The sequence below is a fragment of the Salminus brasiliensis genome, chromosome 1 (genome assembly GCF_030463535.1).
Source record: "Salminus brasiliensis chromosome 1, fSalBra1.hap2, whole genome shotgun sequence".
Lineage (NCBI taxonomy): Eukaryota > Metazoa > Chordata > Actinopteri > Characiformes > Bryconidae > Salminus > Salminus brasiliensis.
The window spans coordinates 35,761,916-35,773,362 of record NC_132878.1 but is presented as its reverse complement, the minus strand read 5'-3'; the positions used below and the strand labels follow the sequence as shown (position 1 = coordinate 35,773,362).

Genomic DNA, 11,447 nt, shown 5'->3' with positions numbered 1-11,447 from the left:
GTTGGGTTAGGTGAAATACAGCAATGTTTAGATGCAGTCATCAGATAGACAAATCAACTGAATTACGAGCGAGGGAATTCAAAGAAATGCTGTTCTTAGCTTAAACTACAATGCCACCGCCTGGTCAAACGCCTGTATTTTCCAGTGAACTGTCCACATTAAATCAAGACTGATCTGAGGTACTGAATATTTATTTTTCATCAGTGGTATGTAGTGCATTATTACATTGACTTGGTTCATCAAAAGACTATGGACTTTACTGAGAATTTTGAGTATTCCGGTCTGGTCTTCTGGTCTCTCTGAGCTAGCTAGCTGAGTGCTAGCTGACAATTACGAGAGACTATGACATTTTGTCACTTATTGCCATAACAGGACCATTCATAATAATTCTGACTCCCAGAATTATTTCATGATTGTGAATTATTAATTATAACAATTTCATAATATTGGGAAAATGTCCATATCGTTGAGATCATTCTCTCATAATTAGAAGAAATTGTTCAGTTTAGGACTATTATGTGTCACTAAAATGAGAATTTAAGTCATACTTTTACATTAATATCTCATAATGATTGATTGGTCGCACCGTATTGTATCTCATTTAAAAAGAAAAGAAAAACTTGATAATGGATGGGTAAACCTACTACAGGCTGAGCAAGCAAATTGTTATATGTAAATGTTTTGGCTTTGTGACATCCCAGAAACTGAGAATTCAAACTGTACTGTGTTTGTGACATCACAGAAACAGTGAATCTGAAATTAACTGTTTGTGACATCACAGAAACAGTGAATCTGAAATTAACTGTTTGTGACATCACAAAAACAGTGAATCTGAAATTAACTGTTTGTGACATCACAGAAACAGTGAATCTGAAATTAACTGTTTGTGACATCACACAAACAGTGAACTCGGAATGGACTGTGTTTGTGACATCACACAAACAATGAACTCGGAATGGACTGTGTTTGTGACAACACAGAAAGTGTGAATTCGAAATGGGATGTGTTTGTGACATCACACAAACAGTTCATTTAAAATTTGAAGTGTTTGTGACATCACAGAAACTGTTCATTTAAAGTTTAAGGTGTTTGTGACATCACAGAAACACTGAATTCAAAATGGACTGTGTTTGTGACATCACAGAAAAAGATCATTTAAAATTAAAAGTGCTTATGGCATCACAGAAACACTGAACTCAAAATGGACTGCATTTTTGACATCACAGAAAGAGTGATTTTGAAATGGACTGTGTTTGTGACATCACAGAAAGAGTGATTTTGAAAGGGACTGTGTTTGTGACATCACTAAAAAGGTGAATCTTAAATGAACTGTTTGTGACATCACATAGACAGTTCATTTCAAATTCTAAGTGTTTGTGACATCACAGAAACAGTGAATTCGAAATAGACTGTGTTTGTGACATCACAAACACAAAATTCAAACTGGACTGTGTTTATGACATCACAGAAACAATGAATTCAAACTGGACTGCCTTTGTGACATCGCACAAACAGTGAATTTGACATTGACTGTGTTTGTGACATCACAAACACAAACTGGACTGTGTTTATGACATCACAGGAACAGTGAATTTGAAATGAGATTTGTGACAGAAACAGTCCATTAAAAATAGAAGGTTTGTGACATCACAGAAACACTGAATTCAAAATTGACTGCGTGTTTGACATTACAGAAACACTGAATTCGAAATGGACTGTGTTTGTGACATCACAGAAACAATGAATTCAAAATGGACAGTGTTTGTGACATCACAGAAAAAGTGAATCTAAAATGAACTGTGTTTGTAACATCACCGAAACAGTTAATTTCAAATGGACTGCGTTTATGACATCACAGAAACAGTGAATTCGAAATGGACTGTGTTTGTGACATCACAGAAACAGTTCATTTAAAACTGAAGGTGTTTGTGACATCACAGAAACACTAAATTCAGAATGGACTGCCTTTGTGACATCGCACAAACACTGAATTCGAAATTGACTGCGTGTTTGACATTACAGAAACAGTGAATTCGAAATGGACTGTGTTTATGGCATCACAGAAACACTGAATTCGAAATGGACTGTGTTTGTGACATCACAGAAACAATTAATTCAAAATGGACAGTGTTTGTGACATCACAGAAAAGTGAATCTAAAATGAACTGTTTGTAACATCACCGAAAGAGTTAATTTAAAATGGACTGTGTTTATGACATCACAGAAACAGTGAATTCGAAATGGACTGTGTTTATGACATCACAGAAACAGTGAATTTGAAATGGACAGTGTTTGTGACATCACAGAAACAATTAATTCAAAATGGACTGTGTTTATGACATCACAGAAACAGTGAATTCAAAATGGACCGTGTTTGTGACATCACAGAAACAATGAATTCAAAAAGGACTGTGTTTATGACATCACAAAAACAGTTCATTTAAAATGGACTGTGTTTATGACATCACAGAAACACTAAATTCAAAATGGACTGTGTTTATGACATCACAGAAACAGGGAATTCGAAATGGACTGTGTTTATGACATCACAGAAACAGTGAATTCAAAATGGACCGTGTTTGTGACATCACAGAAACAATGAATTCAAAAAGGACTGTGTTTATGACATCACAAAAACAGTTCATTTAAAATGGACTGTGTTTATGACATCACAGAAACACTAAATTCAAAATGGACTGTGTTTATGACATCACAGAAACAGTTAATTTAAAATGGACTGTGTTTATGACATCACAGAAACAGTGAATTCGAAATGGAAACTTTTTCACAGTTTATTGAAAAGCTCATTTAAGAAAAGCTGTGTGATACGGGCTCTTTAACACTTCCAAAATAATGTTCATTTAAAGAAACATGTAACAATGTATTTGTGCCCTTAAGAAACCTGCAACCTAACGAAAGGGGACTGGGTTTCCTGCAACACCTAGCCTACAGTTATCCAACTTTAATAACATGACTAAACTCATGCTTTTATGCCCCTCTAATGTTCTCCACTCCACTTTTTCAAACGAATCCCCGAATCCCCCGCACACGTGTGCCGTTTTTAACGCCACTACTGAAGGCGCTCGCTGAGAACTACAGCAGTATCTGATGGCCACGCGCTGCGCAGCACAGAGCAGTGCGCCGTCTCCGCCGCATCATGGCGCCAGTGTGTGTCAATCCCGCTCCTCACAGCTCCGTTCCTCTCTCCGTCCACCAGAGCTTAACCAGCAAGTCCTCCGTCTCCGCAACTCTGCACTAACTAACCGCAGATTTACTTCGACAACGCGCAACTCCTCTCAGCCACCCAGCCTCTGCTTCTCTGAGGTAAGTCCAGCGGTGTTCCGGCTTGGCTCGCGTTTAGCGGACTAGTTCGAAGACGTGTCGAGAAGATTTGAGAGTGAAGTCACGGTGCAAGGTGGAGGCGTGTGTGGCGCATTTTGCTTTTCTGTGCTCACCTGTGTACACACACACACACACACACACTCACACACACACATATGGCGACGATCTGAAGTTGGGGGCACTGAACGTACACTGATGGAGTCTGTGGGTTTGCTGGGGTTCCTTGCTTGTTGTTGTGTACAGTTGGGCTGTAGTCTGCCCGTTTCTACACAGGTACACTCCAAAGCAACAGGCTGAGGATAAACAGCGGTTCAGTTCCTCAGGGTTAACTTACATCACTGCTAAACTCGTACAAGCTGGAAGCTATTTGCTCGTTTTTGCCGTTTATTTGGAGAAACACGGGAATTCTGCCCCTTTTCTGTCTGTTCTCTCACAGTTTTCCCACGCCAGTGTGCTGAATCCTCGTTCTTGCAGGAAAGGCAGGCCTATTATCTAACTTTGGGGCAAAAAGTCCCAGGATAATGCATTGTGCAACTCTTTGTTATCCACACAGTATTAAACTGCCTAATCCACTTTAAACAAGTGGTGTGTTTAAGGGCAAAGAACATACACACACACACACACACACACACACACACACATAAACTTAATATTCTTCAGAAAAAAATAATGGTAAGCTGAAAAGTTGTGGTGGTGTCTATATGGGTTCATGTGGTTGGTGTGGCGCAACAGTGAGTCACTGGGTTACCACACCATGTGGGAGACTGGGGTTCGATTCCCGGTCTGGGTGACTATGCTCACTACCCCAATAAGAGTCCTTGGGCAGGACTCCTAACACTACATTGGCTCACATCTGTAATACCAGTAAGCTTGTAAGTCGCTCTGGATAAGAGCGTCAGCTAAATGCCATAAATGTAAAAATCAAAATCAAATCAAATTTTATTTGTCACATACATAGTCATACACAGTATAACTTGCAGTGAAATGCTTTAATCAGAATCAGAATCAGAATCTCTTTATTTCACCAAGTATGTTACACCTACAAGGAATTTGACTTGGTGAGAGCAACACGTATGACAAGTAACAAAAACACAGAACACAGTCTTAAACTAAAGGAAAATGACACTAAACAATAAATAGGGTAGGGGACAAATTAAAAAAGTAAGAAGTACTGAAGGTAATAAAGAGCTGAAAATATATTTACAGAAAAGAACATCTGTACAGGTGTGCAAATAGTCATAGTGCAAATAGGGAGAGTGCAAAATAGCTGTTCAGTCCGGTTTGGTACTTAAAATTTTATGACAGTCTGCCCACATCAAAGCTGTACAATAAAGATCTACATTTAAACTTAACTAAACCTTAACTTAATGAAGTAAAGTGCAAAAGAAAAATAAAATAAAAAAATAAAAATAGAATAAGTGACATTTAAGTTAAAAAAGAAAATATAAAAATATGAAAATATAGAAATATAAGCAAAAAAATAAAAAGTACAAATATATATACACAAATGTAACATGTTTCGATGTGTGTACTGGTTTCACTGAGCTTCAGATTAATCAGGGTTGACAGATATGGATGAGGATAATATTCTGTGAAATACCGTGTAAGCCACCTGACCCGTTTGCTGCTGGGAAAAAAGTTTCTTAGGACTTCTTAGGAAATATGGAGTCACTTAACCTTAAGTGGGAAAGATAGCAATTTGACCTCTGCACTGTAAACATTCGCAAAGTTTCTTTAGGGGTGGCGTGATGGTGTAGTGAGTAGTGGTGTGCCACACAGCTCCAGGAGCCTGAGGTTTTGGCTTTGGTCTTCGGTCTGGTCTGGTCTGGTGTGAACTCCCCGTGTTGGCGCAGGTTTCCTTAAGGAACTCTCACCTCCTTAAAACACATGCTAGAAGAGTCGACTGAGTTGCCCCTCTAGGTGTAGATGTGTCTCACAGGTGTTTCGGCTTTGTGCCCAGTGATTTTGGGTAGGCCCCAGACTTAGGAGGAGCGAACACAGCACCACTTCTTCACAATTCACAGTGCTGAGGGGGTTAATGTCCCTCTGGCTGACGCTTGGTGTTGGTAATGGTGACCCTAGGCTCTCGTGTGACAACTCCAGAGTTTCCCGTTCTATTGCTGATGCTTTTCTGTGGCAAAAGCTGTGCGGTTTCTCTCGATTATAGGTGTAGGTGGGAAGAGGGGGAATATGATTTTGGTTCATATTATTTTACCCTGCCTACTGGTGCATGATGATGTAATCCAAAATATAAATATGGTTTATAAGAGACAGACAAAACTTTTGGTCTTTTGGCATGTGCATAAAAGGGCATCACTTTTAGCCAATCTTGTGACCTTAGTAGAAACAGCTACTTTTCACAAAGTCAAGTGTTTTTAAAGCCAGAAAGCAGCTCATAATTGCTGTATATTCATAATGTCGTAACACAGAAACTGTTATTTGTTTCCGATGCTGAACAGCTATTTTTTTTCCATGAAACTGATGCCTCAAATGTCACAAAGGGGGATAAAAAAAAGGCACCTAAAATGACCGGAGGGCTCCACCTTCATAGGAAGGCCGTCCCGGATTGGTCAGAAGCTTGGCCGTGAGTGGTCCAAGAGCTGTCCGTGGTCCAGCCCTGGAGCAGCCTAAGTTTCCATTGTGAGACAGCCTGGTAAAAAGTTCTCCACTGTCGTGAGAAAGTCCAGGGTTAGGGTGAGGGGCGAAGTCCTGCTTTGTAAAACAGGCCCCTGGAAGTGTGTTGTGAAAAGGGTATGACCTTTGGACTAGCAGCCAAATGATGTGCCTAAAACATGACCAGTGTTTCACATGAAAAACATGTCCATGAGTATATTGACCAATTATGTGTGGGGAAAAAACACAGTTGACTTATTGTGTTTTGGTGACCCAGAAAATAGCTGGAACCGGAATACAAAGTAGCAGCTTGGGTTGCAGATGGTAGATATGCAGTGTGTGTGTGTGTATGTGTGTGAGAGAGATAGAGAAAGAGAGAATTGGGAGGGTGGGTTTCTGGAAGCTAGCCTGTTTTATCTTTGATCTTCGTTCTTTTTTGCCACTGCATGCTCCCATTACTGCTGGTACCGTTTGCCTCCCAGCATGCACCTCCTCACCGGCTGGCCTTTGCAGAAGAGCTCCACAGCGGGGATCTCCTTCTCTCTCTCAGTCTGTCCACCACTCTCCAGGATTTATACCCCTCCCTCTGTGACAGCTCATCTTTGAAATGTGGAACAGTTGGAAGGAGACATGTTCCCCCAGGCTGTTCTTCACCCATGACTCTTGCTTTCCCTTTAAATGCTGTAAAAAAAAAAAATGCCACGCTTTTGTCCTGTCATATGTGGCTTTTCTGAGTCGTAGCAAAGCCCCCAAATGTTTGTCGCAGTGCAAAAGATAGCGATCCGTCCCATTTAAAATTTTTTAAAAAAAGTACTGGAAGTCAAAGCTGTCTTAACTCTCTGCTCTGAGTGATTTACGCTCTACTGTCTCACACATGTCCAAATATTTTTGCCCAATGTTTCTAGTGAAGTCCAGGGTATTAATAGGGGGTATTAATGAGCCATTAATGGGCATCCAAGGCTCATTAATGCAATCCAAGGACAACAATTGCAATTACAACTCACCGCACCTTAAGGGTCTGCTGCTAACATGGAGTCCATGCCCTGATTGGTCAGATCTGTTTGGGCGACGTGAGGTTAGGATTGGTCAGTGTATATTTCACCTTGATCATGAATGTGGGTTTTTCTCAACATGGCCCAGTTCTATTCTGTGTATTCTGTGATGCTTGCTTGCCATGTGTGGTGGCAACATGCCTTAGATCTTCCACGGCAGATTTACTGCGTCTCTGACACCAGCTGATCAAAAGCAGACAGAATGTAACAAACCTTGAGCCCTGTTCTTTCCTCCATGTCGGCTTAGGCTCTGGGTGAGGGGACTGGTCTAGGGATTTAAGGCTTGATACTGGAGGTATATGACAAGCTAAACAGCTTGAAAGATCTTGATCACAGGTCTAGTGGTGAATAACGGAAGGGAAGAAAACAGTACCATGTAATTGAACTAATTAAAAAGCCTAATAGTAAAATTCAGTAGTGTATAATATATTAATAGGCCATATACTGCAAAGTCACCAGTGTATAACTTTAGAAGTTGAGCATTACTTTCGGGTTACTGTACTGTTCAGCTGTAATTACATATTTAATTACAGGGCAACTTACACTATGTATCGATAGGCTTGACTTCTGACTTAAATTTTTAGGTCAAAAATGTATAAATAAGGTGCCAAAAAATTACAAATTTAAAATCTTTTATTCTGTTAATTAGTCTATAACTGTTTAACTCACTAATTAGAACTTATTAATAAAAAATGATGGCAGATGTGTTAGTACTGGCAATACATGATACGTCTAAGGGTTAAACCAACTACTCTAATCTTCATGGAAACCAGCCTACTCCTGTAGATGTTAATTGGGTATGATATTCTTTTGTAATAACACTTTAAGAGGAAAATGACTTGTATTAGGGATCAGCCACATCGTGCAATTACCATGTATATTATGTGGCTGCAATTCAGAAGAGAGCCCTTGAGGGATTAAGGGAGAATTAACCCAGTTCACATGAGGGTATCATTCCTCAGTAATCTCTCCATTTAGCGGTCAATGGCTTTTATTTGAGAGTAGATTGGGGTTTTCCTGTTCCGGGAGACTGCACATGCTGAGGGAGGAGTTTACCCACAAATTACACCTGTGTGTGTGTGTGTTTGTGTGTGGGTGGGAGAGAGGACCTGGTGTATTGGTGTAGGACAAACAGAAAACTGGCGGTCAGTTTTCTGACTGGTTGAATCAGATGCCCAGGACTCAGTGGGAGCTATGGATAGCTCATGTTACAGATCTCTCCAGGGCAAAGGCCTGGATGAGATCACAGGACTAGAACACACAACACCCTCATCACACACACACACACACACACACACACAAACACACACACATACACACCTGCTGCAGAACCTAATCATATTCAGGTTAAAATTACACGCTGGCACGTTAGCCCTCATTAACATGTTAGCAGGTGTTTGTTAATAAATGTGGGCTTCTGGTTGTAGTTTCTATGAAACTTATTGAACTAAGTCTGGTTCAACTGCCCTTTTTTTCTCTTTTTCTTTTTGGAATGTAAACACGATTTGGGGATTTGGGCTGTCAACACGATTGCATAGATTTGCATTTACAAATGTTAAAATAACTAAAATGAAAAATAAAAAAATCTCAGTCTTTTGGCAAAGTGAGATTTTTGTACAGGTGTAGAGCTGTATAGGTGGGTCTCTTCCATCTTTTCCCCCAGTAATATTGTAGTTTTTGATGATGCTGGTAAAAGGTGCAATATTGCCTGTACTTATTGTTAATGTGTGATGTGATTATGTGATTATGTGATTATTATTATTATCCTATATTTCATTACTGTATAAATAAAAAAATTCATGACATTTATGACCACATTAGCCCAATGGCTGATTTTTCTTTTTTGGAACATCTTCATACTGTCAAGATTCATGAAGAGCACCAGAAGATTTAGCGTGAGGTTGAAAGGAAATAGTGTTGTGGGAACACGCTTTTTAATTCACATGGATTACTGGATCCTTTCCCTCATTTGAATGTGTCATTAGTAATTCATAAACCACACCATCATTCAAAAAAAAAGGGCACATGGATGAACCTAATGGTAAATGTCCCGATCATGATGCAGATTTGAAGTCTATAAGTCTTTAGGTCATGTGCATAGTGTCACAGGTCAGTTGTTTTAATAAATGTTCAGTTATATTATTCATGGTTTGTTTTTTCTGCTTGTTATATTAGAATCTGTATGTGTGATTCTGATTCTTTGGCCGTTTTGCACTGAGCATTAGTCATTTATATGCCGTGAACTCATTAACATGTAAAAAAGGCTGGAAGAATAAACAGTGATTGATGGTCTGGCACCAGCAGGGTAGCTTTATGAATAAGGCTTGAACACTGTGTTGCACATTTTATGTGCCATTACTGCCCAGATTTTAGATATATGATGTCGATGTAACACATTTTCAGTATTTTCTGTTTGCCAATATCACAATATAAATATCATTTGCATTTTGATTTAAACTTTTTAAAAATATATTCTTAAATAAAATATTGATTTTTATTTAATAGAATTATTAATAAATGAAAATAAGATTAAATGCACAGAGGATTCTTCAGCCTATAATAGTAGTAAAACCCTATTGAACCTATTTCTAAAAAAGGTTTTCCACCAGTGTGAGGAACCCTTTATCCAGACAAAGAACCATAAAAAAAGAACCATTAAAAAAAAGGTTTTTAAGAGTGGAAATACATCAAAATAGTCACTTGGCCTAGTGCTTCTTAAATCTACCACATTCTGATCTGTGCACCCCTTGTGTACATTGTAAGAACTGAAAATGGACAAGGTTTTAAATTGATAGATTTTTTAGAATCTTTTTTTTTTTTTGCAGAATTGTCTCCATCCTACATTTAGTCATTTCCATAATCTGATCTAAATGATGTGAGAACAGAGACTTCCACACAGTGAAAATGTCTGTCGTCTCATTTCTCTCTCTCTTTCTGTTTGGCCTCTAAGTCATCAGGCCATTTATCATTTTCCAGTAAAACACTCCAGTCCTCTTCTCCCTCCCTCACTCTCTCTTTTTTTCTGTCGGATCTCGTCCTGCTGTCTTTCCTGCAGAGAATCCCACAAATTCCGGTGCCTACGTCCGCAGTTCTTCTCTCCACCCCTTTACTGGAATGCCGAGCTCAGGGTGTAAATAAGTAATCGGATCTCTGGCAGGCACGGATCAGGGAGACAACTGCATTCACACACTGTCGTAAAGCGTTTCGGTTACTTTTTGGTTACACAACCTGACCTGCCTTAGGCAGCTAACACACTGGCAGGACCTCATCCTGTCCTGATTCTGTTAGTGGGCCTCTGCTATTCTAGGAATGGGAATTTTAACCATTTTTTCCCTTAAATATCTGAACTTTGAACCAGACTGTATTTGAGGCTCCTTGTGAGAAGGTGTTTGATGAATTTATTAAAAAAGAAGAAAAAAAGGCAATTTGTGTTTTCTGTGAACATAAGAGATGACTGCTCATTTGTAATTGAAAGGTTTATCTGTGTTTAGTCATGTAATGACTGTGTGTAATGTTTTGTAGGATATAGCATGGCAACTACTCTTGTCTCTTGTGCTGACATTGTCTTTATTTCATATCATTAGGCTGAACAACCAAAACTAAGCTAGCAGAGAGGATCTGTCAGAGTGGTCACACCAACATAGTGTCTTTTTAAAGCCTCCGACTTGACACCCAGTATTGGGACACTTACACATTACACTTACAGTAGCTTTCATGATCATACCTACCTATACCTATTCATGACTATACCATTCTAAATCTTTTGGCAGTTGGTCCCTCTTTGTAGCTTTGCAGAGTGCGGGATGTTTTGAAGCTGGATTCAAGAAGTAGAAGAGCTGGATATTGGACTAGTTCATCACAGCTCATCACAAAGGTCCTTGATGGGGTTGAGGTCAGGGCTATGTGTGGGCCAGTCAAGATCTTTCACACCACGCCTTGTGCACTTTGGGGCACAGTCATGTTGGAACAGAATAGGGCCTACGTTCAAAAAGAGTTCCCTTCACTGGAACTAAGGGGCCTAGATCAACCCCTAAAAAACAAGCTCATAGCATTATCATTATCCCTCCTCCACCAAACTTTACAGTTGGCACATGGAAACACATACCATGAAGTAGTTATTGACTCAGCAGAGTCTTGGAGACTTGGAGACTAATGTATGGACTCTGTGACCCTGCTGTGTAACTTTACATGGTCCATCATTTTGAGTTGCTGTGTTCTTTAACCCTTCTACTCTTCAGTAATACCACTCACAGATGGTGGAATGTCTGAGACGTTTCACAAATCTTACGAACTGACTTGCATCCAATTAAAGCACCACGCTGGAATTCAGTGAGTCTTTAGAAACACCTATTCTTTCACTAATGTGTGTAAAGGCAGACAGCATGGCTGGGTGCTTGATTTCATACACCTGTAGCAATGGAACTGAATTATTCACGTGAA

At 39.5% G+C, this 11,447-nt stretch overlaps 1 protein-coding gene across 3 annotated transcripts in view; it reads left to right on the top strand.

The window, feature by feature from the left end:
* Positions 1–3,243: 3,243 nt before the first annotated feature.
* The window catches only part of ankrd6b (ankyrin repeat domain 6b), a 61,769-nt gene continuing 53,565 nt past the window's right edge, over positions 3,244–11,447 (top strand). For all 3 annotated transcript variants that reach the window (XM_072678638.1, XM_072678637.1, XM_072678635.1), the window contains exon 1: positions 3,244–3,324. The gene's annotated coding sequence lies outside the window, so the exon portion shown is untranslated. The remainder of the gene's footprint in view (positions 3,325–11,447) is intronic.